Source organism: Camponotus floridanus, unplaced genomic scaffold, assembly GCF_003227725.1.
Source record: "Camponotus floridanus strain SB8 unplaced genomic scaffold, Cflo_v7.5 scaffold62, whole genome shotgun sequence".
NCBI classification, from domain to species: Eukaryota; Metazoa; Arthropoda; class Insecta; order Hymenoptera; family Formicidae; genus Camponotus; species Camponotus floridanus.
The window spans coordinates 993,508-1,021,477 of record NW_020229792.1 but is presented as its reverse complement, the minus strand read 5'-3'; the positions used below and the strand labels follow the sequence as shown (position 1 = coordinate 1,021,477).

General features: G+C 31.2%; 1 protein-coding gene and 1 long non-coding RNA gene across 2 annotated transcripts in view; one reads left to right on the top strand and one right to left on the bottom strand.

Annotated features, from left to right (window-relative positions):
* LOC109610226 overlaps window positions 1–16,339 on the top strand; it is a 58,874-nt gene extending 42,535 nt beyond the window's left edge. The window contains exon 5 of the long non-coding RNA XR_002192694.2: window positions 16,164–16,339. This is a non-coding gene — a long non-coding RNA (uncharacterized LOC109610226). The remainder of the gene's footprint in view (window positions 1–16,163) is intronic.
* LOC105254412 overlaps window positions 1–27,970 on the bottom strand; it is a 74,720-nt gene that overhangs the window by 28,578 nt on the left and 18,172 nt on the right. The gene's annotated exons all lie outside the window — the stretch shown is intronic.

Here is a 27,970-nt window from a genome sequence, read left to right as displayed (position 1 = left end):
CTAGTTTACATTCTCTAGTTTACATTCCGCTGTTTTGAAAATAGACATTTTTTAAATTTTTTTGCTCAAAATGCACAAGAAGTTGCTATTTTTGGTGCATATTTACATAAGTTATATCGTAAACTTAGCATCCCGTCTTTCGATGTAATAGTTTAATTTAATTTAATTTTGAAACGAAATATGGAATTTTGGAATAATGAAATTTTTTCGTTCATTCTGCTTATAAATTAATTGATCAATCATTTGAATTTCATCGAGTTTGTATTATAAGTTCAATGGGTTCCTTTGAGAGCTTCAAAAACTTCAAACATACTTCCGGCTGTACGCGTTAATCGCTGTCAGCGATTAATAGTGTGATGCTAGTGTAATTTGAGAAATGCCTGTAATTCGAGTACTCTTTTAAACCCGGAAATCGAATAAAGCTCTCATTCATTGACAATTTAGGAAAGTTAGGACTAAAGTAACAGCTGGAACAACGCCAGATTGAATCAGTGTGTGAATGTACAGATTCACTTCACTCAATTTCTTAGCATTAAAGACAATTGTATCAAATAGTTCTACAAAGAGTATCTTTCCTTGGAAATTGTTTATTTATTCTCATCACTTTCTGTATGTGATTAAGTATTATCTTCAATTTTCTATACATATAATTATTTGTAGATAATAAAATAAATTTTCCGAGAATACAACGACACTAATATTAGACATTCAATGAAATTCTTGGCGAACAATCGCGCTAGACTTTTAGAGAAGACGTTTCTAAATATACTTTAATGTATGTATTATCGAAGGAAAAATATATATCGCTAATATACGCATGCACAACTGTCTTGAAAATTTAATTTCGCTGGTGGAAGCGCACTTTGCCTCGAAGGGACGGTCGTATAAAGGGAGGGCTAAGACGAGAAAGACGCGAAAGTGCGGCAAGACCAAAATGACACAAAGGTGTAGCGCGGAGAAACGGTATGCGGTACACCGCGACGGGCCATTCGGTGATAAATCGTCGTTCGTGGTCTCTTTGCTCGAGTAATTTGCGCCGCTAAATGGTCACCGGCAGGCATAACTCGTCCGGGATGGAGGAGGCGCCTGCAGAAACAACGGGGACGTGTGGAACACGCGTCCCTCGTTATGTAAATCGGACACAATCCTCGGGTATATCCAGAAATCGGGGAGTTGCAAAAACAAGACACACGAATGTTCCCGTAAAAATCCCGAACGGGTTATGCTTCATCATCGGAAAGTACAAGTGTTTTGTATCGCCATTAAGAGAGTCATGTATTTTATCTTTATATGTATATCTGAGCAGCGTATAAATACTTAAATGCATTTTTTATCATTACGCAACGAAAGCAAACTAAAAGAACTCGATTCCTTGGTCATTTATTTTTATTATTGTATAAAAATATTTTTTAATGACGCTATTTATCAAAATCAAAAATTATGTTTGATAAAATATATTAAGAAATAAATATATTAAATATTATAAATTATATATTTTATATATTAATGTATTTTATTAAATTATTAATAAGATTATAATATATTAATAATTTAATAAATTTAATAAAATATATTAATAAATAAATATATTAATAATTTAATAAAATAGATTAATATATAAAATATATAATTTATAATATTTATTATATTTAATATATTAAAGAATTTTTTAAATAAGTGTTGAATTGCGTGTATAATTATCGTGATAAGAACGACAAATAATTTCTATATTAATCAAAATACTTGGTGATTTACGAAATGAGATGAGGATATGAATGCTTATCCTTTTCCTCCAGGAATACCGCGTCTGTTCCGTTGATTCTCTTTCCGGCTTATATAGTCCATCAACGCTGTGAGGCTTCAAAGGTACAGGAAGTCAGTGACTGTGGTCTGTTTAATGTACATATTTTACCAGTAATTTGTGTCATTAGCCACCTTAACTCACCGGATGATGTTTGCACGTTTTCGCGGTAAAGAACATAAAGAGACCAAGGAGATTTGATCCTGAATACTGAGGCCAGTGCAAAAATATCGGATTTTTCCGGACATTGCTGTTCCCTAAATCCTGCGTCAGACGCTCTCGCGACTTCTATAATTGAATTTCGCGTACACGACGATGGTCGTTTTCTCGCCTTATGAGTGGTCTTTCTTTTTCTTCTCTCGCTTTCTCTTCGCATATATTACTCCGCTTTTAATTTTATTAACTCTGTCTTGTTTCTTGTATTGTATGCAACAAACGCCGCTATCTTTCACGTTTATTGCGGATGTTGCGACAGATCTATCGTGCCTTTGGATTTATTAGATTTTTAAAGCGTCATTTTATCTCCTTTCTTTTTTGTCTCATTATTTATAGGTTCATAAAATTTATCTATCTCAAGATAGAGCGCAAATATAATATTGTTTTGAATAGGTGTTTAGATTTATTAAACCTATCCGTGTGTATTTTTAAATTTAATAAATTTAATTGACAAAGAATATTTTGTCGCGATTGATATGATTGTAAAATTAATTCATCTCTCTTTCGTCGCGATATTGTGAATTATCAACGATAAATCCTTCGAAAATTGTCTCTTACTATTGCTAGAGATTAGATATAGTAATTACAACTTAAAGAATTTACTTGCATATCAGACAAATCTTAACGTAACCAATCGCTCATATATAATAGATTAGATGTATATTTATTGTACAATTTAACAATATATTATTTTTGCGCATCAATAATAACCTGCAGATTTAATAATTTTTTTTCTGCGATAGGTAGTATTATATCGATTAGCATTCCGTGGGTACTCATCTCAATTTGTATCACTAAACGTTCCTCGGCTTTTTTGAATAACAACCTAAATACGTTAATCCTCCATCCTCTCTTTCTCTCTCTTCCCTTGATATGTAAATCGATTGAGGTTCGATTGGACACGTAGTAGGATCGTCGCTTAGCAGAATCTATAAAAATTCCAAACATCTTATTTCTTCCTTGAAAACGGCGGATACAAGGATCTGAAGCACAGTAGGCGGTCTTGATGCCCGGCCAAGACTAATAACGCCGAAAAGACAAAAAGGATCCGTAGCGGTACTTCTGTGGAAAGTTGAAAGGCGAGAAAGAAGCTTGAAGAGTTAAGCAAGAATCAAAAGTAGTCTTGCGATAAGAATGGCAAATTTAGCAACGCGTATCCCTTGAAGAAAATTAATAGAGAAAATATTTTAAATATAGACTATTAAATGCCAGGCAATTAAACATCTCAATTTTATCATTTTCATTTCATTCATCAATAATTTTATAAAATAATAATATGTAGGTGTTATAGAAACATATTAAAAACTGAGATAAATGAAATATTCAATATTTTTTAAAAAAATCTTTTGACATGTAAAATCTTTTAAAATATTTCTTTTTATTTTTGATCATCACGCATCTATTGAGAAATCTCTAATCCATCACTAATCGGAAGGTATGGACAATCAAAGAGATTCGGAAAATCGCACACGAAATCCTTGGCATGGCTCAGCTGATACTTCTCGAAAGTGAGCCTATTGTTATGGATAAAGGGACAGACCCCCATAATAAACTCTGATTTAGATGGCGTATCAATGCGCGCTGACCGCGCTTATGACACATGGCGCTCGCTTATTATTCGTATCCTCTTCGCGTTCCTGAACGAAGCCATGAGGTGCGGAAAAAGAGAAAGAAGAATCTGTGGGATTATCGTGAAGTCCGGCGACCGCAGTGAAACCGAAGACGAGCAATTACTCGGGCGAGACTGGTCCGGCAGCTCGGCCTCTCTAATTAAAGGAAGGCAGCGAAAGAAACGCATCGCCGCGTGACGATCGCTAATCGATACAATGGTCTCGCGGAATGACAAGTGATGAAAGCAGCGACCAGTCCGCCGATGATCATCTTTACTTGATTAGCGAGATTTAGATTACCGGATGATATTTTATGTACGGGATTATATTAGAGAAATTAAGATAGATGATCATCTTAATTAATTGCATCATTTCATGTATTTCTAATATTATTTACTTCATGCATGATATATTTATGAATGTCATAAATATAATTATTTTATTATATTAATATATTACAATTAATATAACTTTTATAAATAATAATTAATAATAATTAACTTTTTTTATTTTAAACATTGACATATATAAAGTTAAAAAACTAAAATACAAAGGTTTATAACATTTTTATAACATTGCAATATCGTAATTAATTCTAATATTGTTTTTAGATTATTTAATAAATTAAAAAGAATATGAAAGATGGAGATAAAGAAAGCACGATCTGTTCTATATTAATTATATATATATATATATTATTAATATAGAAAAGATCGTATTTAAAAATAACTATTTCATAATTATATAATTTCCAGTGCATATATATATCTATTTTATATTTAAATATATAAAACATAAAACTGTTGAATTTATAACTAATTATTTTAAAATTTTTAATTATATTATAATTTTTAATTCTATTATTTATTTTATTAAATTATATTATTATTTATTATATTATATTATTATTTTATTACTATTATTATATTATTATTATTATTATTTTCATATCGTTGAAATATGATTATGGGAAATGCTTTTCATAAGACGAGAAATACTCATAAATAATCAGACATCACGCAATTGAATAGTCGCGGAAGGAAACGTACACGGTTGGAGATGGATTATGACATTATCGAAATAATCGATGGGCGCAGTTCGCTACGTCGTGCCGCAATAGGCGGCGATCTTTTATACGATTGCTGATTTATGAGCAAACCACGCACTCGTATTCTTCCCTTTTATATACGAGTTATACTTTCGATGTTTTGTACGAAGAGAAATTATGCACAGTCATTCACATAACGACAAGAGACAAGAATTACATGCGATCGCCACCTTCTCGTTTACATCAAAATAAATTTCTTTCTTAAATTAGAATATTATAATTGTATAGTGAATATCGTCTTTATTTTCAATTTTATCTTTATTCTCAATTTTCATCTAGAAATTTTAATAATTAAATTATTGTTATTTACGAATCACTATTCAATTATAAAAAAATATATTTTTATAATACTTTTGATATCATACTTTATATTATTGACTTTATTATATTTTATATAATTGATAATGTTTTTTTTATTATTATTGCGTATGAAAACGGTTTACGATATCGATAAAAACATTAAATTATGGAAAGAAATTCTTCTTTACGTATGTATAAAAATCATCTTACAATCTCTTAATTCGATGCCAACGGCAGTTAATCGATTTACTTTTTTCGTCCATCAACTTATCATAACTCTATTAGTCACAGAATATAATAACGGGTCATTTAAAGAATGAATAATAGCAGCTATTCAAAATGCGTCTACATGTATGCTTTCTGAATATGGCCCAATTTATTATAATGAAGACTCATAGCAGATTATCTATCCACTTGCTTAAGGGTACGATCAAAATACTCTTGCAAGGATTTTCTAATGCAAAAAATTTTTTTATCACTTTGATGTGTTCATCAAGTATCATAGACAAGTATTATAGACAAGAAAAGTATATCTTGAAAGTGAATAATGCATATTGTCAGTTATAAATAATATCATCCTACAAAAAGTATATTAAATTATATATTAAATTCGAAAAAAATGATACAGATTTAAAGAAACATTTCAAATTAAATTAATAAGACTTTATGAATCTATCATGAAAAATTCAAAATTAGTTATGATTAAAAGATCATTATAAAATTACAGAAAATTCAATAAAAAAATTGAAAATTAAAATGTTCGAAAGAAGTTCATTTTTTAATGAGATTTTCAATTTTGAAAATAATTGAACACAAACACAAGAACAAGAATTAAATTATTCTTATGTCTCTTCTTCTATGTAACACTACTTATAATAAGTTTACCGATATCGCGCGTGCAACTTCGAAACATAACGAGCAGTTTATTATCGACCATTATTATAGCCTATTTACATATTGAAGTATAGGCTCATATACTGAGAATAATTGTTTCATTGTGCTCGAGGCATGCTCTCACAGCTAACGACTTGCGAAATGCGCGTGTGAGGATATTTATTGTTTTTTGTTAAATTTCAAAATGCTCGTTATTGCAATCATCGTAAACCATGTGTTATAACAAGTTTACGTGACTTAAGATCTTATTTGAATTCTGCATTTTCATACTTTGTAAATTAACAGGATGTTGTTATTTGTTACACAATTGTAGAAATTCCTTATTTATTAACAAAATTATTATCTATTATAAAACATTGTTTTATAAATTAAAATACTATATAAAATTTTTAAAAATATTATACAAGTATTAGTCACGAAACATTTGATCGTTGTATACATATATATAATATTCTAACGTTTCTTCCAACATAAATGTCTTATTAAAGCTATTTGAAGAGTTAAATCAAAATTAATATTTAATAATCTCATTTTTAAATTCTTTAAACTTTGACATAAAGCCGAATGTAAAATAAATAATTCTGATCATCTCATCTGCTAGTATTTGGACATTTTTCCCCGAAATATTCTTGGAAGATAAGTATAGATATATGATGAACGGGGTTAACGATCGTCGAGAAGTCATAAAGTTGGAAGAAATGATGCTCTTGCTAGTCTATCGTTTCTTTTTTCGTAAGAATATAATAAGTATAAAAACAAACGATAGAATTGGCCTTTTTACCGCTTCTCTCGTCATCAAAACGTCAAAACTGAAGCGTACCAATCAGTTCGAAAAATTAATAATCAAGGTTAATATCATTATTCAAGTTCGATGCATCGATAATGCGTTTAGTTTCAGCCTGATATCTCGATTAAAATATCGTGAAGTGCATTCGCGCTTCGTCGTTCTCGTTCAATCGATCTGCAGTGGTTGGCGATTTTTAATAAATTATTAATTATGGCCATATCTACCCACGCAGATAACTCATTACGCTGAAAACTGTCGCTGATTAGTTAATTCTTGTTTGACGAGCTCTCGAGCTCGCTTAAACGAGAGTAGCTACTTTGATTTATGCATGAATAATTGAAGATATGCTTGCGCATGAAATGAGCGTGAGGAGAGGGAAAAGAGTTGACAAGATGTGCTTTGATGTTTACCGTCTATCATGGAAATTCAATTAGCTGTCTGAACTGACGAGCATAATTTATTAAGCAAAGTATTCTTCAGAGAATAAATAATAAACAAATCATCGGCTAAATGTCAGATATTTTAAGAATGATTAATATCTATATGAAATAAAAAAGATGTAAACAGTATAAATTATATAATTTTAATTATTAGATTTTATCAACAACATCGATTTACATATATCGTGTCAAAAGCCAATGATGTAAAGACCAGTTTTGTTTCAATTAAATGGAATACGAGTCGACGTAAATTTAGGCGAAAACGTGGCTCTTTATCTGTTTATAGCGAATACAACAAGAGAGTGTCCGCATGTAAGATATTCTTAGAAAGGAGTTAAGATTTATCATTTTTTTATATATAGTTAAAACTTCGAAGTAGCTTAGATGTTGCCTGAGTATAATTTGTCAGATTATTGCGGATGTTACGACATAATAAAAAGAAAAAAATACAATAGAGCAGTAATGTATCGTATAAATCGATAATTGGAAGATAATGCAACAAATTCTGTAGCTTTTTTTTTAATTCTGTAGATTTTTAATGGGCGGATAATGCTGTAACCCTCATTTTATGGATATCGGTTTTCTTAATTTTTTTGAAAAGCAACGATCTTTGGAGAAAGGTCTATGAAAGAGTACCCGATTGGGAGATTGATTGTTCTTTTGTGATCTTAGATTCTTCGACAGATGTTAGTGATGCTCTTTCAAAAATGGGCAGTCTCAATTTCTTATCGTATCCGCAAATCGATATTCTAAAAAAATAAAAAAAATAAAGAACATTTATCTATATTTTCGAAAACACATGCACGCACAGCTATACTTCATGTCAATTGTGCATTAAATATATAGAATATTTCAGTTTTCAACACTGTAAATGATATTTAATTTAAAAAAAATGAAATTTTAATTCAATTTAAATTTTAAATTTGCTAAAAATTATATATAATTATTTTTTTTGTTAGAAAAAAATATATTCGAAATATCTTGTAATACTTTTTTTTTAATATTTCAATATTAATTCTATTTAAAGCTCCACACAAAGTAAAATGCGCTTGTATTTTATATATGATATCGCATTCGAAGTAAAGCATTTTCATAATGGACATAAATGCATCATGAAATCAAGTTTTTGCATGAAAATGGCTTCATACGATTTTCTTGCACGAGGAAAAGCTATAAGGGTTTTATGACTGATCGATTGCGGTTTTCGTTGCGGTTGCATCAATTTACTATTTCTGCATCTCTCATGCTGTATATGTGCACATCTTTGGAGAGCATCTGCAGAAATATTGCAGAAAGAATAGCAAGACATTTGCAGATGCAACGAATCTATCGAGCAGTTGCACTGCAAAATGCTTGAATTATTTATAGCAATAAATTGGAGGAATTTTGATAGTTTAACATTCCAACTGTGTAAAATGTGGATTTCTAGTAGCATAAAGAAGTATATTCCAGTAGAAAAGAATATTCTGTATTTTCCATGCAAGGTATTCCCCGTTTATAACTCTTGCTGTGCAAGAAAAAAATAGCCACGCGCGGCCGCGCGGATGAGCAACAGGTTATTCTTACGTGATGCATCGCACACATGCAGTCGAGGGATGAACGCGTGCGTAGAAGGCACAAAAATATCACTCAAGTCCACCCACGAGATCTCTGAAGAATCTATTAACCTTGACCGCACTTCGTATGTATGACATCAGAAATGCAAAAATTAATGCGCGAGGCATTACATCATATTTTTTGTTTAACGAATTATCTTTTTTATTGTTGTATATTTTTGCCTGATTTGTTTTTGGCAAAAGTAATTGTTGTCTTGTATTGAAATTTTATATATGTAAATATATTAATATAATAGTAATGTAATAATAATTATAAATATTGATTACAAAACAAAAATACGTAATGATATCTAAGATTAGATAAAATTATTTAAATCATTTCAAGATAAAAATTTAAATTTATATCTTTATCGAGTCTTTATAGACATGAATATGACGTATTCAGTGGGAGTTTTTATTCGATCTCTTTATTTATTTCTCAAGATGCATGTGTATGTGTGAACGTTAAATTGTCTAGTATCTCTATAGACATTGACATTGATAACTTATCATCGCCATATTCAATGACGAGAATTACTGTGACTGAAAGTGGAACGAACAATGTATAATATTTGAATTAATCGAAGTGAACGGAAAAAAGCGAAATCTCTCTCATATATATGAACGTATGGAGTAAACATCGTAAAATGATTCATTTTTTTAAGTGAATCTCCCCTCCCGAAGATGAACGTTTTTACAAAACGAAAAGATACCATTGTCGCTGTCAATGCTTAACTCTTCCTTGTATAAATTATTTAATTTCTTCAGATATCACTTCGTTATACCAAACCGATTTGCTCATTACAAACCGCTCCTTATCATCTGACTTAATAGCAGATAAAGTCTCATGTCAACGAACGCATCCGTTGTCCACTCTTGTCCGCTCGAGAAGATGCTCGTGTGAATTATAATTTGACGGGTTAATTATTATTTTAAAGATTATATATTTTACTATACACAAATAATGTTATGTGAAAATTGATATATGATTTTAATTGACACATGATTTTATTAATAATATGATTTTTCAATCTAATTCTCTTACAAATCTAATTTTCCGTTTCTAGCTTTTTCAAAAATATAATAAATATTAATATGTTAGATTAATTGTCGCAGTTATATTTTATTTATAATTATATATTATTTTATAAAAATCGCTCTAAAAAAACAACACATTCTATTTTTTCTAATAAATCTCTTTTTTTATAGGGAGGCTTAAAGAGGGATAGTCAAAGAGGTTATCGATATTTTTTTGCGTAGGCGTGGAAGAAGCGCCTCCCTAATTATCACGAGGTACATAAGTATACATTATGTCAACGGGAACGAGTCAAAATTTATGGTGCATTTACTTAAGAGAAAAAAGAGAAAGAGGGAAAGAGAGAGAGAGAGAGAAAGAACTAGGTATAACTTATCGGAAATATGTAAATTGAAAAGAGCAGCTCGCGTGGGTATTAGGCAAAGAATCATGGATCGTTTGTTTAATCGCGATCCTATGGTGGAGGATAGGAGAATGGGAAGAATCAGGAGGGGTTGGTCGGACGGCTTAATCTTCGTAATGAATGGCTCCCACGGGCCACAATGATCGGTGCACGTCCTTAATTATTTATTTTTAATATCCGGATAACCGATCGCTCGTGCGCGCGCTTTATTGCGGTCGGAGAGGCCGTATTAATAGCTCGATAGAGATTCAACGTGACGATGCATGATCTCTTGGTGCTGACACTGGATCTCTTCTCGATGGTAGAAAGAAGAAGGAGGAAAGCGAAAGAAAGATCTACGATAAGCAGGTACCTTCGGTGCGATATCGTCTCGATCGTACGACGAAAAAAAGTGAAACTAGTCTGATGTTCGGGAAATAATATATTTCGATTAACAGATTTCTATATTCTGGTACTATTGGATCAGAATAACCGATAGAGATGTCACTGTTGAAAAATAAGTATGTTTCTTTATTCAAAAATATTTTACATCTTTTCTCTCTCTTTTAATCTCAATAAAATTTCTTTCATTTTAAAACGTATAATTAATTACTATTAATTTTTTGTAATAATCGCAAAGAAATATGAAAGAAAAATTGATACTTGAAATTATTTATATTATCAAAATTTTTTTAAATGTAAAAGAATTAAATTTTTTATTCTTTTCGTATTTTTCAGGATATTTAGTTAAAGTTCGAATAAGAGTTCTCTCTTTTCTCTCTTCTAAATAATTTGTTATTATTAGAAATTATATCGAAATGAATATGCCATAATAGATATGCATTTCTTCTATATAATTTAAATATTTTTTATGACAAAAGTAAAAATAAAGATATATTTAAATTCTTTCTTTCATTTTTTTCTCTGTTTCAATAATTTTTCCGTATAAGAATTTTCGATCACCATAAGAATAAATTTGATCTTTCTATGACTTGCAAGACTAAATGTCGGTCTCATACTTTTGCTATATTTCATTGATATTTTCTACTTCTTCTCGAATGAATTTGAATAACGAGATACACAAATTAATTAAGCAGTAAAAAGCAATGAACTTTTGCGCGAATCACGATTTATGTACATTCAGATGTAGTTGCCGGAAATAGTATCTCATTTGTCTTTTGTCTCAGCCACATTGCTCTGTGTGATTTATATTTAGCAGATCACTATTTCGGTGCACTCTGTAGACCTCATTACCATCTTCTGATGCGTTTCATCATAAGATGGGTAGCAATTCCGTGAATCAGCAGGAGAAACGATTGCGTAATAATATTAAGTTTCACAACATTGATACATTAATTTTTTGGCAAAAGGGAAAAGCACATTGTATTAATTAAATAATTTTTTCAACAAGAAACTAATATTTACTTTGCTATAAATAATGAAAAATTATTTATGATACTAAAACTATGTGTAAAAATATATAAAAAAGTTTAATAATATGTAAAAATGTTCACGCATATTCTTTTAAAAATGTGTAAAAAGGATATAAAAGATAGTGAGAATATAAAAAATATTCTATTGCATAAAATAGATTAACCATCGAGGATAGTAATGATACGTATCATGAATCACATTTATGTATGACAGGTAATTAACGAAAGTTTTAATTTATATTGAATATACGAATGCATTTACATCTCGCGTCATCAGTTATTGCGAGAAGAATGTATACACGTTTGAATAACTCTGTGAGTTATTACACTGGCTTAGCTACTTTCAGTAGGCAAACATTGACTCGCAGTAGTGTCGAAGTACCGCAAACTATGATTTATGCAGCTCTGTAAGAAGTTCATAACAAATTTTAGTATCTCTTACAAAGATTACGTGCCTTTCATTTATTTAAATCAAAATTTATAATTAAACAAAATAAATCAAGATTAAATTTATAGAAATATCATATTGTTGAATATTATTTACATATTGTGTAATTATCACGTGATTGCATCTTATATTATTTTTATATTATTCTGGAATATTTATCTTATTATCTTATATTATTTTATATTATAAAATTAATAATTGCATATTTGAAAAATTATCCGGAAATATAAAAATAATAGTTAAAATCTAAATATATTGGAAATTTTTTAAATGTTTTAAAATGAATTTATTTTTTGCCACATCTGTGATTGAATATTATTGATTATCATCTTATAATTTTAGTAAAGAACATGAAATAAATAGCACAAATTTTATATGCCTTTTCTTCATTCATTCGCATAAGCGTAATGTATGTAAAACGAACTGATTGATGATTAGGAATTTGTATTAGATTGTAATTAAGATGGTCGCCAGTAATTGCGGAAAGCATCACTGACACGTAGCTGTGAGAAATGACGAGAAATGTCATTGTAAAGTTTATCAATTTATCTGTTCGGACCGGAGATTGCATTTCTACCTGTCGTATATATTTATCGCTCTATTAACATGCATGCATATTCTTGCAATCAAGCGAATCAATGCGCATGTGATACGGAAATATCAAACGCAATTAGCCCGCGAGGGATGACTATAGCGCAAATCTAAAGTATCATTCGCATAAGCTTTACATTATATAATTGAATTTTATACATATCAATGCAAAGAATATCGAAATTAATTTTTATTTGTCTTTTAGATAGTTTAATCATATGGTTGTGTTGTATCATTTAATTTAAAAAACTTTGCCATCACAAAAGACATCAGATATTGTATGATATGAAAGTCTTTTTCTGACAGAGATTTAAAGGACATGATTCATAATACTAATTAATTGAATTACATCGTTTATCCTGTTAAGAGATACGTCTTAAAATTTAAAATCCTAAGTTTAAATGATAATTTCAAATCTCAATATCGAATCTTTTAAATCTTAACATTGTTAATAAATTCTCTAATTAATTATCGTCTTATTATCATCAATAATCCTTACAAAAGGCAAATGCATATGAAATTACATATGTAAAGAAAAATAGCTATTATTCTTGTCTTATCGACAATTATCTAAAAATTCGATACTATTTTTATTTATACAGCATGAAAATACATTTTTTTGATCGATCCAAAAATTTCGAAGCTATTTCACATGAAATCCAATTCACATATTTTAACTTCCGCCTCAAGTTTTGCGAGACGTTACAATATTTCTCTTTCTGTTTAGAAATCGAAAACTGTTTATTTTATCAAAGTTAAAGTTTTTTCTTCTGTCAGAGGAAAAAGCTGAAATTTGTCACGTGGAAAATCTTTATTATTTTTAAATATTTGTATAAAAAACATTTAGCACATAACTCGTGTAAAAAGACATTTATTTAAAATTAAACACAAAATTACATAATGCTGACTGTAAAAAATACAGTCGTTAATTTTTAAAAACTTGTTACTAGACTAATTTTTATTCTAGAAGGGAAGTAAAGAGATTATTTGCTTATCAATGGAATATTAGAAATTATAAATTATTGATAATTTTGTTATGAAATCAAAAATCTTTTAATTTCCAGCGGTTTTAATCCATGCATAAAATCATTGTTCGTACGGCTTAACGTGTGTTTAATTTTATGTATGTGTGAGTGTATGTACCAGTGGTGGTTTCGACTGCTTCAATTCTATTCTAAGTTGACCTATAGAGGAACAGTTCCTTTCTTAGTACGAAACTCGGTCTCGGATTCACGTCGTGTCGCCGACTCTTCATTTTCTGGGTGGTCGCAATAGTTGGTTTTTTTTTGCTTAGGTCATCTCGTTAGTGTCTGTGATACTAATTATAAGTTTGAGTAAATATTTATATATTTATATAATAGTAGAGTAAATATTTATATATTTATATATATTTATATAATCAGAAAAAACGCGCTATTTATTAATTCCGACATATTTAAGATTGAATTAAAAAATTGAATTTTATTAAAAATTCTTAATTTTAATTTTTAAATTTCTTGCATGAAAAAATGCAATACATATATAGAAACAAGATATTATAACATATTAATATACAATTATAATTATACAAACATATTAATTATACATACAGAATAATATATATTAATTATATATATATTAATTAATACATATGCAGAAACAAGATATTATATATATATTAATATATATATATCAATGATATCACATATCTTTCTTTAAGAATTAGGTATGAACTTGAAAAAATTATTAAAAATATTAAATCAATAAAAATATATATGAGAAAAAATTGAAGAATATAAAGACTATTTTTATAAAAAGAATAATAGAAGTTTCGTTATTTATAATGAAGATTTATGAAGATATGTTTTAGAAATAATGCGATTGCCAATGAAATGCTTTAATAATAGCGGAATATTTTTCAAGGGCGTGAGACTAATAATGTTTTATGAGAACAAGATTAATGTTGATAGTGAAATAAACGATGAGATCATTGGAAGTGTGCCAGTTTATGAAGAAGTATTTGCGCAATAAATACACGTTTAAATTATATTTGCTGATTTGATAAACAGAATTTATGGGAATATGTATTTAATAGAGAATATTTTTATATCTTTTTATTATCATTTTTTACTAAAACGTGTTAATTATTCTGATCAGTAGAAAGATGAAAGATACATCATAAATTATAAGCGGCTTAATATAGATAATAAATGATTTCGTAACAGCCCTTTATTTGAAATCTGTTATTGATGAGATCATAAATTAAACAATTTAATTCGCTCGGCGATTTCTTCACAAGCGTCAACAGTCCGTTGCACAATAAAATCATTAAATTCTTCAAGGATATTCTATTGTATCAGACGCCATTAACTAGATCTGGGCAAAGCCAGATATTTCAACGCCACGTAGTAAAATGCCTGGTTACCCAAGATATACGAAGAATTAAATGCTAAGAATTAATGGCTACATATATATCAAACCTACGTAGAATGAATAAACAAAAGAGTTAATTCAAACAATCTTGGTGTTGGATACAACATGATTTCGCTCGGTGGTGCCTTACAATGAATGAAACGCAACGTCAAGGCGAAGTCAACGAAACTGAGAGTGGATGAGTTTCGCTTTTCGCTGCCAAACGCGTCCCGCCTCACGTAATGATTCTTTCGAGTTCAATGACTTCGGAGATTGAAGATCACGATTAGATAACATCGCGAAATTGGACTGAGCGTGCTGCTGCAATCGTGTAGGCAATCGAATCGGACGCCCTGATTACTTGCGCGATTTTACTTGCGGCGCGATCGCGTAAAACTCGAATCCACGCTTGGTATCGCGCGGATTTGACTAATTATTTGACGCGTTCATGTGAAAAATTAATTGTCGCCGATTTACAAATCGGCGACAATTATATGCCAACGGGTGCTTTTTGCGTTAATTTAGCTCCTTCACGAGAACCTGAACTATTATGAGCAACCGGTTTGATTTCTCGCTCGCATTCTTGCGTCAGTCGAGTAGGTATAATTATCGAAATGATAATTTCTTCTCCTTTGTTTCGTGACACATCTACGATTGATTCGTTGTATAGGGATTTTATTGTGTATAAATAAGAAAAATATATATATTTTATTTAAAACATAATAAAAATTTAATTTTGCGTGCTTCCGCGGAAGCAGCGTAAGTTGCTTACGTCTCAATATCGATAAACTCATTGATGTAACGCATACTTTATGATACTCATAAAATCTTATGATCTAGGGGGAATAACGAGGGGTGTTTCTACGTCAATTACTTACGATTCATGATCCATGTACCGAACAAAAAATAATAAATGATGCAATCGATTGATTTTATATCAGTTTTCAAATTTAAACTCAATTTTATAATTATACATATATATGAAATTTCAATCAAATTTATGAGAATGGAAATTGATGATTGGTGTCAATAATTTTGATTGGTACAATAATATTTATAATATTATTTAACTTCGATTCAATCCTTATGTATTCGATAAACTCAGCCGAAACTTTGTTCATCTTTTGACAGCTCGCGACTGATGACGGTTGGATAAACGTGACGAGCGATTTCAGAAGCCATCAATCAGGACCACCATGACTCTCGACTTCCTCGGTGCCGAGGAGTCTCCAATCTCTTCCTGATCGCACTTGTCAAATAGGCGGAGGAAAGGGGAAGGCATCGAAAAGTTCACGACACATTACAAGTAAGTTGTAGCGTGGGAGGTGCTTAGTGCTTCCTTCGATTATTGTACACTTTCTTGGTATACGGTCAAAAACGCGAGTTAAAAGTATAGTAAGTAAGATCGATAATGTCTCGACATAATATAATTAATTAGCAAGGTAAATGTCGTTTTCATGAGTTGCACTTATTTTGCAACTATTTTTTATACAAATGCAAATTAAATTTTGAAAAATATTTTTTAATTTTGTTTTAATATTAAAAAGGCTTCAGTGTGTAAGCAAAATTCGATATCTACGAAATCAGAGGGTCATCAGAGTTGAAGAGTTATGTGAGGCACTTAAGCACTTTCTTTTACGCGATGCCAGTCTTGATTATTTTACCCTTCGAGCTGCGTCAAGATCTCAATAATAATGTGTGATATTATGTAGGCGCGAGCTAAACGAGATAAAATATCAGATACGACTGTGACACGAATATGATTCAATGCCGCGAACGTTTGCAGATATAGATTTTGTTTTCTTGCTTCTTTTTCTCTTCTTCTATTTTTGATCTTCTATCGTCTTTTCTTTTTTTCTTTGTTTTCCCACTTGTTGATCTCTGGTGCCCCCTGACATCGGAGGCCTCCTGCGGGGCAGTCAGTTACGCCACTCTCTTTCTGGTCCCGACATACCCTCGACTGACTGACAGAAACCGAGAGCTTATGACGTGTGGTCATCTTCTCGACGATGGGTTGGACGTATGATGTTGAGAATGCGGTTAAAATATCTCAAAGGCGTCGTGCGGAAACAATATCATAAAATATTTTTAGACGCCAGCGGGAAAGATGGCTCGTTTCACCGACGACGCGTAATTTTATTTTGGCGGCGTATTTTTCATACGTTAACTCGTTTCTTGACAGGTTCAACGATCGGTGATGAGTAAGTCATATTTAAGGAAACGGTTTGATAGTTTTTCGAAATATCAATAAATAACAGATCTTCCAAATATCAGTAAATATTAATTTAAGATATTTATAAGAAACTAAATATTAACTTAAGATATTTATAAGAAACAGATAAATAGATTAAATAGATTAAATAAATAAAATAAAACGCTTTATATAAAAAAAATATAAGAAATATAAAAGTACAAGAATATAAAAAAAACTAATATTTCTATATAATAGATAATTTTTCGAAATTGTCACAATTTTACTTATTGTTTTTAAATTTACATTATGTCAAGAGTTTTCATTTTTTTTATCTGTCCATTTTTTATTTATAATTTTATCAAAAAGGAGAAAAAAGAGTGCATTTAATTTCTTTCATTTCTTTCTTATATGGCATAAGATGTTTACAAAGGAGAAATCGCGGTCGGTGACGTTATAATACACCTTCCAGTCTCGCGAGAAGTTTAACATTTCGTCTGTCATCTCGATCGCGGACGCACAACCAGGTAGTTTAACGCATGAAACAAGTGTCACCGGAGTAACGCGACCGGCGCGAAACGTGAAATTGCGGCGAAATAAAAAAGTGCTCCGTCCTTGCTCGGGGCGATTCCAGTTCGACGCACCTGTCTCGGGCATAATCGTTGGCTTTAAGCGATCGCGCCACGTTCCACCAGGCACGTAGACCCGCGGTAAATAGGCACTTCTTGTTGTCTAGCGCAACTGCCCCGGAGGGATTCTCGCTATACCTTCTCTTTTCGCTCTGTCTCCTTAATCGCCTCGGCCGCGTGCATCCTCGACCGTCGAGCGAGCAAGCGAGCGAGCGAATCCATCCGGAACGACGCTCGGCGTCGTGCACTATTCGGTCGACTCCACTTAAGTGCATTAAGAGTAGAAAGAGAGAAACCCTAAGGACCTAGCAGACTAACGAATTGCTGCTTGCGACTGTTAAATATCACTGCGTCAACTTCAACGAATAAAGAACAGTAAAATGCAGGTCTCGTTAAACAAAAATGCGAGAGTGACATCTCACTGCAAAACTGAAGTAAAAATCCAATTAAAGATAGAACGAAATCAATTTATTTTTCATATGCAAAATTGGCGAAAAACGGATATTTAAATTTAAATAGATGGAAGTACTTTTTCGCTACATATGGCGAAACTCAATCAACCTAAATTCTAATTTAATAGTAAAAAATTAAAAAATATAAAGTATAAGAAATATAAATATAATATAATATAATAAAAATATAATAAAATAAATATAATAAAATAAAATAAAATATAATAAATAAATAAAATTCTAACAAATATGATCGAAGATCGATTTCAGATTTTTGGAGAAATAAAATCGCGCTACGTGTATCCATTTTTCTGCCGATTCTAGGGCAATCATAAGGACTTTTTTCGTCACATACTACATTACGCGCCACTGTAATATCGTCACAGCCGTGCTTAGGAGCTGTAAAACTAATTATCCGCAACGGAAGAAAGAAAGGGCGTTCCGTGGACGTAACGCGACTTCTTTGTTCTTTGCGGCTATCTCGACGACCTAAGAATTCAGCTGATGGCGGGATGAAGGTGCGGATTGTAGACGAATAAAGGATCCGCCATGTCGTTTACGCGATAATTGATTTGACGGCTTCGAGAAGAGAAGTGCGCAAGTACCATCGCTAAAAGTGCCATTAGCGGCACGAGAATAAACTGCGCGAGCTTGTCTTAAAAATAAATTAGAAAAGTCAGATTTATTATTAAATAGAAAAAAAGATGGAAAAGAAAGAGAGAAGTGTAATTTTGAGAAAGATGTTAGATCCAAAAAAAAAGAAAAATCACGAATTTAAAGTTTGAGTTTAAAAGTTTTTAAATTAATTATATATAAAATGACGAAATTTGTGGAACAGTTTTGACATTTTAGGGTCATAAACGACATCCAGATTTAATTTTACGATTAATAAATCCTTATCATGCTTAATATGTATAAGTCTTTCTCAAAAATTAATATAATGACATCCATATTGCAAGTATAGAAATATTAGTTTTAAGAACTATATATCATATTTACTTTTCTCCATCTTTTATAATAAATATTAATAATACATTAAGCATTTATTCGTCATATAAAAATATATTAAATTATGTTTATCAATTTGTTAAATATTTGTTTATAATTGAATCGGCTTATACTTCGAATTATTATTAAGTATGCAGCAATCTTTTTTCTTAAAAAAATTAAAAGAATTTATCCCTTGTTAGAAGCGGGATTTACTTACATTAGGACTTGCAATGAACTCTCTAATCTATTGTTAAGAATGATTTTCGAAGGAAGCTGAGATAGTCTCGTTGAGCATTTTATTGATAAAATCCAGGAGAAAGAAAAGAGAGAATAAAATCTTTCCATAATTCGGGTAGGCCGAGGGCGCATAAAATAGACACAAAGCACCGCCGAGGAAGAATCAATGAGACGCGAAGGAATAGATCTCTCGATGTGGGCGGTATCTTTGAGCAAACGAAGGGTCCGCCGAGGTAGCTCGCGACATGCATCATCATCCTTCTGTCCTCCCTCTCCCCTTTTTCTTCAAGAGTCGATAAACCCCCGGCCACTCTCCTAATCAGACCGCGGGGTTCATTGAGGCTCATCTTCTGCGTTATCCCCTTTATTGCCGGATGATCTATCGCGGTAATATTGAAAAATGACCGTCTTCTTCTCTCCCGCCGTTGACGACAGATCCGGAGGTACGTAATGTACTACGAGTCCCTCAAATTGTGGGGATCGTCGGGGCTTTTCGAGAGGGGATTACAAAAAGCGATGGTCCAATATCCCGTTCCGGCGAGGTACAAAGAGAAGGAAAAGGCTTAAATGTGAAGCGATCATCTCGGGCGACGCGACGGGGATTGTTGATAATTGAACGAGATGATAAGTCGTGAGATACGCTATCGTTTTTTCTTCCATAGAATTTATTACATTGTTTACCGATTATCGAGACGCGGCATCTATTAATTTCATCCTTGATCGGTAAGTGATGTTGAATTAAATGTAATCCGGAGAAATTACGCATTAAGATGCGGTTTAATGTCACGAACCGGATTTTAACCTACATTAACTCGAATATCAATATTAAATAGAAATTCGATCAGTATCATTTTTCGGAATTATATTTAATTTCGTAATTTCGCCTTTTATAATAAAAACGTACAATCTTATAATTAAATAGCAATGTAATTTTGATAATTTTTATATCTGAAATAATAAATACAACAATATTTTGTGTGAATCTGTATCTAAAATATGCCAATATTTGTTAGCTTGATCGCTTTAATATGTTCAAATATTTATTCAGTTATAGATCTTATAATTCCTTGATTAATTTGATTAAAAATAGAATATTTTATCACGTAAGAAAATTTGATATAAAAAATGTAAAAAATTTGCATTGACAGATAATTTATTTTTATTTCCAAACTAAAAATGATGTATTCTTTTTAATCAAATTTTTTATCAAAATTTTTCCAAAGAAATCTAATCTTAGCTATTAAAAAAAGACTTTAGTAAACAAAAATTTTTATCTTTTAATTAAAAAATACCAGATGCAAGTCAGTGGGCTGCGTGAAAGTTAAAAATATTATACCGTTAAAATTAATGTTACAAGCAATAGTGTCAGAGTAATTATATCAGACAGTAGCAACAAAACGTCTTGCAAAACGTCTTGTATAAATTATCGGCGCCTGCGGACATGACAGAACAGCAAGAATGTAAAGATTCCGTGCCGATTATTTCTGCCTCGAAGATGTTTATCGAGAGTATCACGTAAGTTCTTCCTGTCAATCGCAATTGAACGCTATAAATGATAAAATAGAAGAGAGCGCAAAAGGTATGCGGTAGATTTACACAGGCTGGTGCAAACGAAGATTGAAAGGTGCACGAATATCATGCTTCTCTGCGTATATTGCGTTGAAATGTTACGATTTATCACGCGAAAAGCTAAATGCAGTTTGACATAAAATGCAAAACTGATGAGTGCAAATTAAACGTTATAAATAAATAAGGCTATCTCGAAATTATCGATCTTGTGCTTTTTTTATCAACTTTTAATCATTAATATCAAAAATTATTTTTACAATACTATATCTTTGAATTAAAACTTTGGAATCAGTGATTTATTCTGCATACAAGATACTTCAGGTACTAGTAATTTTCCTATTGTTCATGGATATCGGTGTCGACTGTAAATGACTATCGATTACGTTCTCGAGACGACACGTACTTTCGAGTAAACCGCAGGTTTCTCGCGGTTTCTCTCGGGCCTTATTTAACTGAAGATGAGATTATGCGGAGGGGAGGCGGGCCGTGTCGGTCGTAAAAACTGCGAAAGCAGACACGTGCGCTGCTAGAAGACACGAAGGTGGAATACAACACACGCTCGCCCAGGAAGCCGAGAGGTCGTTAAGTAATTTCCTAACCGGATTACACGATATAGAGATTACGAGGGCGCGAGTTCTAGCCTCAGCCTTGGGTGACGAACCGATTCCAGGATAATAAAAAAAAACATCATATCCTCTGCATCTTGAAACGCAATGTTTATGTTATTTCGAGGTGTCTTCCAACGCAACTAATGATCTTACGCAAATTTGGCTCGATAAATTCCAGAGATTTTATCGATATCATGCAAATTTTTGATAAGAATTGGTAGCGAAAGTTACTCCAAAATCTATTTTGAAGAGAGAAAATGCTAAACGAAAGTTACTCCAAAATCTATTTTGGAGTAACTTTCGCTTAGCATTTCTCTCTCTTTCCAAATGTGCGACTTTAATTGAAAGTTAAGGGAGAATTTAATCTTGATTCCCATATCGCTTTAGATCACTTCAATTCTTTCGAATGAAGGTTTCTAATCTTGAGAGAGGGACAAGATAAATGTAATTCGTTAGTAACGATGTTTTATGAACATATAAGAAGCTTAAAAGTTTCAAAGAAAACTGTCGGGAAGGGCACATGATTTTATATCTGATTATATATTGTATGATGAATAATTTTTGAGAAACGTTTAATAAATCTGAACACATAGATTCAACAAAAGAAAGCAATATAAGACTCAAAAATTGAAAAGAAAAAATTAAAATTCTGTCATTATTAATTAAAGGCTTATTGCAAGAAGAACTATAAGACTATTAATATTAAAAAAGTAGAAATGTAAAAACTACCTATCTCTAACTTACCAAGATATTTATTTTAAAAAGTATGAAGAGAAAAAACACCATATTTCTTTATAATTTATTTCTAAAATTTATTTGTTACAAATGATACCTGCGGCCTTCCCTACAACTTAGTCTCGGCAAGGGCTCCCTTTTTCAGGGAGAAATTTCCACGAATGCGACACTTATGGTTCTTTTTATGCCAAGTCTTCAATTACACGAGAAACATAATAATTTTGCGGTGACATTGCGTAATTAACGCGCGCGTTCCGTCGCGAGCGCATTTAATGAACACGTTCGCGTCGCGAGCGTAAACGCGTATCGGGCGTCCAGGAAGAGGAAGAAACCGAGTAAACAGGCATCTCTTAAGCTGACGTATACGCATACAATTTCGCGAGCTACGCAATACGACGTTGCATACGTGAGCTCGTTTTCGCCCAGCACGTGTCTAGCCGCGAAAGATAAACGATCGACCGAGTGATATATGCATATCGGTTAATCAGATTCTCACGCCGTGCGACTGGAAATTCAAGCTTCGCTCTCGATCGTTTTGTCGTTACCGCGACATAATCGCGTTGCCGTTAATAAATCTCTCGAGGGATATTTCTGTCCGGACGAATTAAAAAATGCGTCCCAGTCGTTTCACGATGCAACATTCAATCGGCATGGTACGATTATACATCGAGAATGATGAATCACATCGAACGCGGTAGGTCGATGATGTCGGGATACGCGGTGCACGGTAGCTGTAGGATTAGATATACCTTTCTCGCGATCTCATTTTAGATGCAATTCATGTCGAGAATGATTACGCATTTATTGGTCGCTTAAGAAATACTTTTTACAAAGGATTATTGTAATAAGAGCACATTCGCATGATATACACATGAATATTATAAGTAATTCTTATTACAAATTATCATATACATGTACAATAAATTCTTTCTATAGAGATAAATTAATTATAAATTAATTATTAAATTCGCTTGTGAACAAGAAATTATTTTTTTAAAAACTTACATAAGTTTGATTCAGATGTGTGCGAAATTTCAAGATACATGAGATAATTGTTACGTTAAATTTAATTGAAAATTTTCTTTCGTAATTTTATAATACTTACTATTTTATGTTATTTTTATAATATTTTATAATATTTGGTTTGCAATATTGAGGCAATTTTTCTTACGTCACCCGGTAATATAAATCATATTTCTTTTGTATACGTAAGAAATTTTCTTGGAATTATTCTTTTCTGCGCCTTTACTGATCTAATATTTTTTCCTCGAATACTCGATCTCGTCGAGAGTATCGACCGCCACCAGCTATTCTCGACTAAATTTAAAATAAACGAGCCACTATAACAATAACATACAATAGACAAGTTATGTGGTAACGTTCCACGTGCGTGAATAAAAAGCGAGAGAAAGAGAGAGGCGAAGCGATGCGATAATATGCGGGGCTCTCACATCACGTGCCTTCGGCGCCCACGTGTTGAGAGATATAACAATGACAAACGTCTCTCCTCTGGTATGCACTCGCGATAATCTTTCGTATTAACGCGTTTACTCCTGATAAGAGAATCACGAATGAGTTTTACGAATGTACCGCGAGGGCTTTGCACGCACATTTCATATCTAAGTGTTTGACATGCATTGTCATGATAACAGGATTGCGAGTGAGATATCACGCGACTTTAGTAATTAATATGATTTTGACAATTTTTAATTAGTGAATAAGGCTATAAAGTATATAATAAAAAATAATATTATATTGCTTTTAGATTCTCATTTCAAGTATGATTAGAAATAGTTAAATGTTCTTTTTTGTTAGAATAAAAAATTATTCTAGATTAATTTGAGATTATTTGATAAAATATTTATTAAATTTAATAGGAACTTTAATGCTGCATTGTATCGTTTTTACTTTTCAAGATTTGCAGAAAATGCAAGTGCATAGTGAAGTGCATCGCAAGAAAATAAAACTTATTTCGAGATAGATACTTGGGAGATAGAATCAAAAAGATGAGTAGATTATAACCTCAAGTACATGTTTACACATAACTTATTAATACTAGAAAAAATATAATATAATTATACGCTAATTAAACACTAGTTGCGCGATTTTTTATCTTAGAAATACATCGCGATTATTGATTTATAATTAATGATAGAGTCGCTTAATTAAATATTGAGTAATGAATGTGATTTCTTTTTTAAACAAAATTTATGCTGTTCTGAGCACTTATTAGGATCTTTCGGCGGCAAGATTCAAAAGACAAATCCAACCCAATATAAATGAGATGACGCTCGCGAGGTTAAATCCGTCTTTTAATCTTTTTCAATGCGTTGAGTCTCGACGATCCGCTCTTCGATGATCCGTGAAAAATTCAAAACATCTATTTTGTATGATTCTAAGATGAATTTATGATCGCCCTCTTTCGGGGATGTAATTAAACGAATTATTCGATGAAAAAATGTACTAATCATATATAGAAAGATAATCGGTATAAAATACTATGCATATTTATGAGTTGCTGGCTTTATTTAGAAGAGAGAGAGAGAATAGCTCACATATAAAATTATAAAAAATCACATATAAAGGAAAAAAGTATATATAAGATTTTATATAAGAATATGTACGCTCTCTACACTATATTAATTTACATCCAATTTTCTGTTTATCATAATTATATGTTGCTAACAATCTTTAGAAATATGACTATCTAAATTCAACAATATATCAGTTTATCTGTATTCGAATTTGAAATTCAAAATTTCTTTATACAGCAGATAATCTACATCATATCGAATCATTTCCAGTTTTTTTAACTTTTTTTTAATGAAAAAGAAATTATATTTTAAGTCTTTAATTAAAATATAATTTCTTTGTTCATTTATATATTATTTATATTATGTATTATTTCAAATATGAAATGAATATTTATATTAACTTCTATTATTTTTATATTGATAAAATAACATATTTAATGGAATATTTTATTTTTCTAAATAAAATTATATATATAGTAATACACACATGCACGCACTAGATTAAAACGTTGCACCAATTTTGAATATAGATAGTCTTACAGAGAAATTATGAGAAATTTTCATTATAACTATCTTCGGTCGGTCATTGACATATATTTCTCGTTAAAAGGTAACGATATACCTATATACATGTGTGTACCAAAAATACGAGAGATAGATATGTACCAAAAGTTCGTTGTCTCGTCTGCTGTCATATGGAATTATGCCAAGAGGAGAAGGTGTCTATGGCAAACCTTCAAGAACGTTTCTCGATTAACTCTTAGCAATATTAATAAAAAATATAATTGAATGTACTTCCTTCTCCTTTCTTCGCAATTATAATAAAAGCTTATTTACATTATATATTTTAGCAGCTCACATAGAAAGCGAACAATTTAAAATATTTTACACATTTACGCGAACATATTTTCTAAGCCTTTATATATTTTATATTTTATTTTTTTTCAGATATAGAAACTTATCTAATCCTACACTTGTATTTTGTTATTTCTATGTTTATAGTAATAATTTAGCATTTATGATATTTTTCTTCAATTGCTTTAGAGCTACTATTTTGACGTTATTACATTATATTGAATCTATAATTTATGAAAATTGCAAAACAAACACATTGTTTGAAAGATTAACGTACACACATATATATATATATATATATATATATATATATATATGTATGCTTAATTAATTCCGAGTTCTATTGAAATAAACAGTCTAGCCTTCCTCGTACAAGCGTGCGATCGCTTATACGAGCACTACTATTTTTATACAGTTAAAGTTGAACGAGACGTACGAAGAGCAAGATGAAGAAAGAAGAAAGAATCAAAACAGCGAAACGTAGAGGCAATAAACAAATGTTCGAAAGTATATGCGTATAAGCTAAAATAAAAAGACGATGTACAAGGGTTGTCCCATAAGTTAGAATCTTTTGTAAATCTAGAGAAGGAGATATCAACAATACGAATGTATGTTGCTAATCATAAATTTCAGTACATATCTCAATGTAAAAAAACAACAAATGAAGATAAAGAGAAAGAAACACACAAAAAAGATAGGATTTATTGCAACATTCCATATGTAATTTTTTCACAAATTAAAAATTATTTTGCAGATGTAAATAATAAATAAAATTGCAATAAAATAAGATTAGATACGTTGTTTATTAATGAATGAATTTATGCACATTTTGAGGAGGAGGAGAATCAAGAAAAAAAGAAACAAATAAGGTGGTTCATTCGATTGAACGAATATACGAGAGGCGTTTGATTTATTTCGCAAACGATAACGACTCGGTTGAGATATTTCGCACGCACGCACGCACATACGAATGTGCAAAAAAGCGAGGAAGGATCTAATGAGATATGAACTGAAAGAATCGAACGTTTAAATAAATTTACGACGCACGTTGGATTATCAATAATTAATTAGCGATTGGAGCAGTGCAAAAATATTGTGCCATTGGTAATGGTAGATCATTATCTACCGATTACAAAATGCACATCATCGATGCGAGGATTACTAATGTGAGAAATATTAATTAGTAATAATTAATTATCGTTCGCGGCGAAAGAAGCGCTAAGAAGTCGGAGCCGATCATTAATCTTGCCGAGTGAACGAAAGAGGGAGGGAGAGAGAGAGAAAGAGAGAAAAAAAGCTGTAAAATATGGAGCCACCGAGACGTTATATAGGTGTTAGCTTATTCACGGGGATTAATGAAATTGCTTTACAGTGCGTCGCAAATTTTACGCGGTTTCCGCCGATTCTTTATTTGTACCATTTGCGCAATTACGATCCGCGCGAATTCCGCTCGTAGTAAAATGAAAGACGAGGAAGAGAGAGAATATGACGGCGAATATTATTATCTACGATTAATGGTTTTTATGCCGCCAAGGGTACGCATTATTGTCGCGCGTTTACTTGAAAATCATTAATTTTCTTTCTCTCTCTCTTTCCTTTCTTCCTTTAAATTATACTTTGCACGGATGTTTCTCTAGGAGATATCAAGATTATATTGCAACTAAATTAATATGATATCTAAAGTAGTGAATTACATGAGAATTATCATTTATTATTGCCGAGATTTATTATTATCTATTTTATTATTGTATTTTAGAATGAGATAAATTCCCTATCATCTTAGAAGTCGTAAGCTTTTTTGCTTCTAGCATCATAATCATGTTTTTTCAAAGACGTATATTCTTATTGTAATTGTCATTATAAGTACATTAATACATATGAATTACATATGTAATATCACATTTTCAAAAATTATGACTTATAAAAATCAATTGATAAATAACGCCGGGCAAAAATCTCCACGTGCAGTGCACTATTTATCGGTATAATAAGTTATCGGATTATGGTAATCAAAAAGTGAACAAAACGTTAGGCAATAATAATAAAATGAACCGCCAAGCTGCTGTTACGCATGTGTAAATGCGTATATCCGTATCGCAGTCACGATACTTAAACGCAATGGTTCCCAAATTATAAAG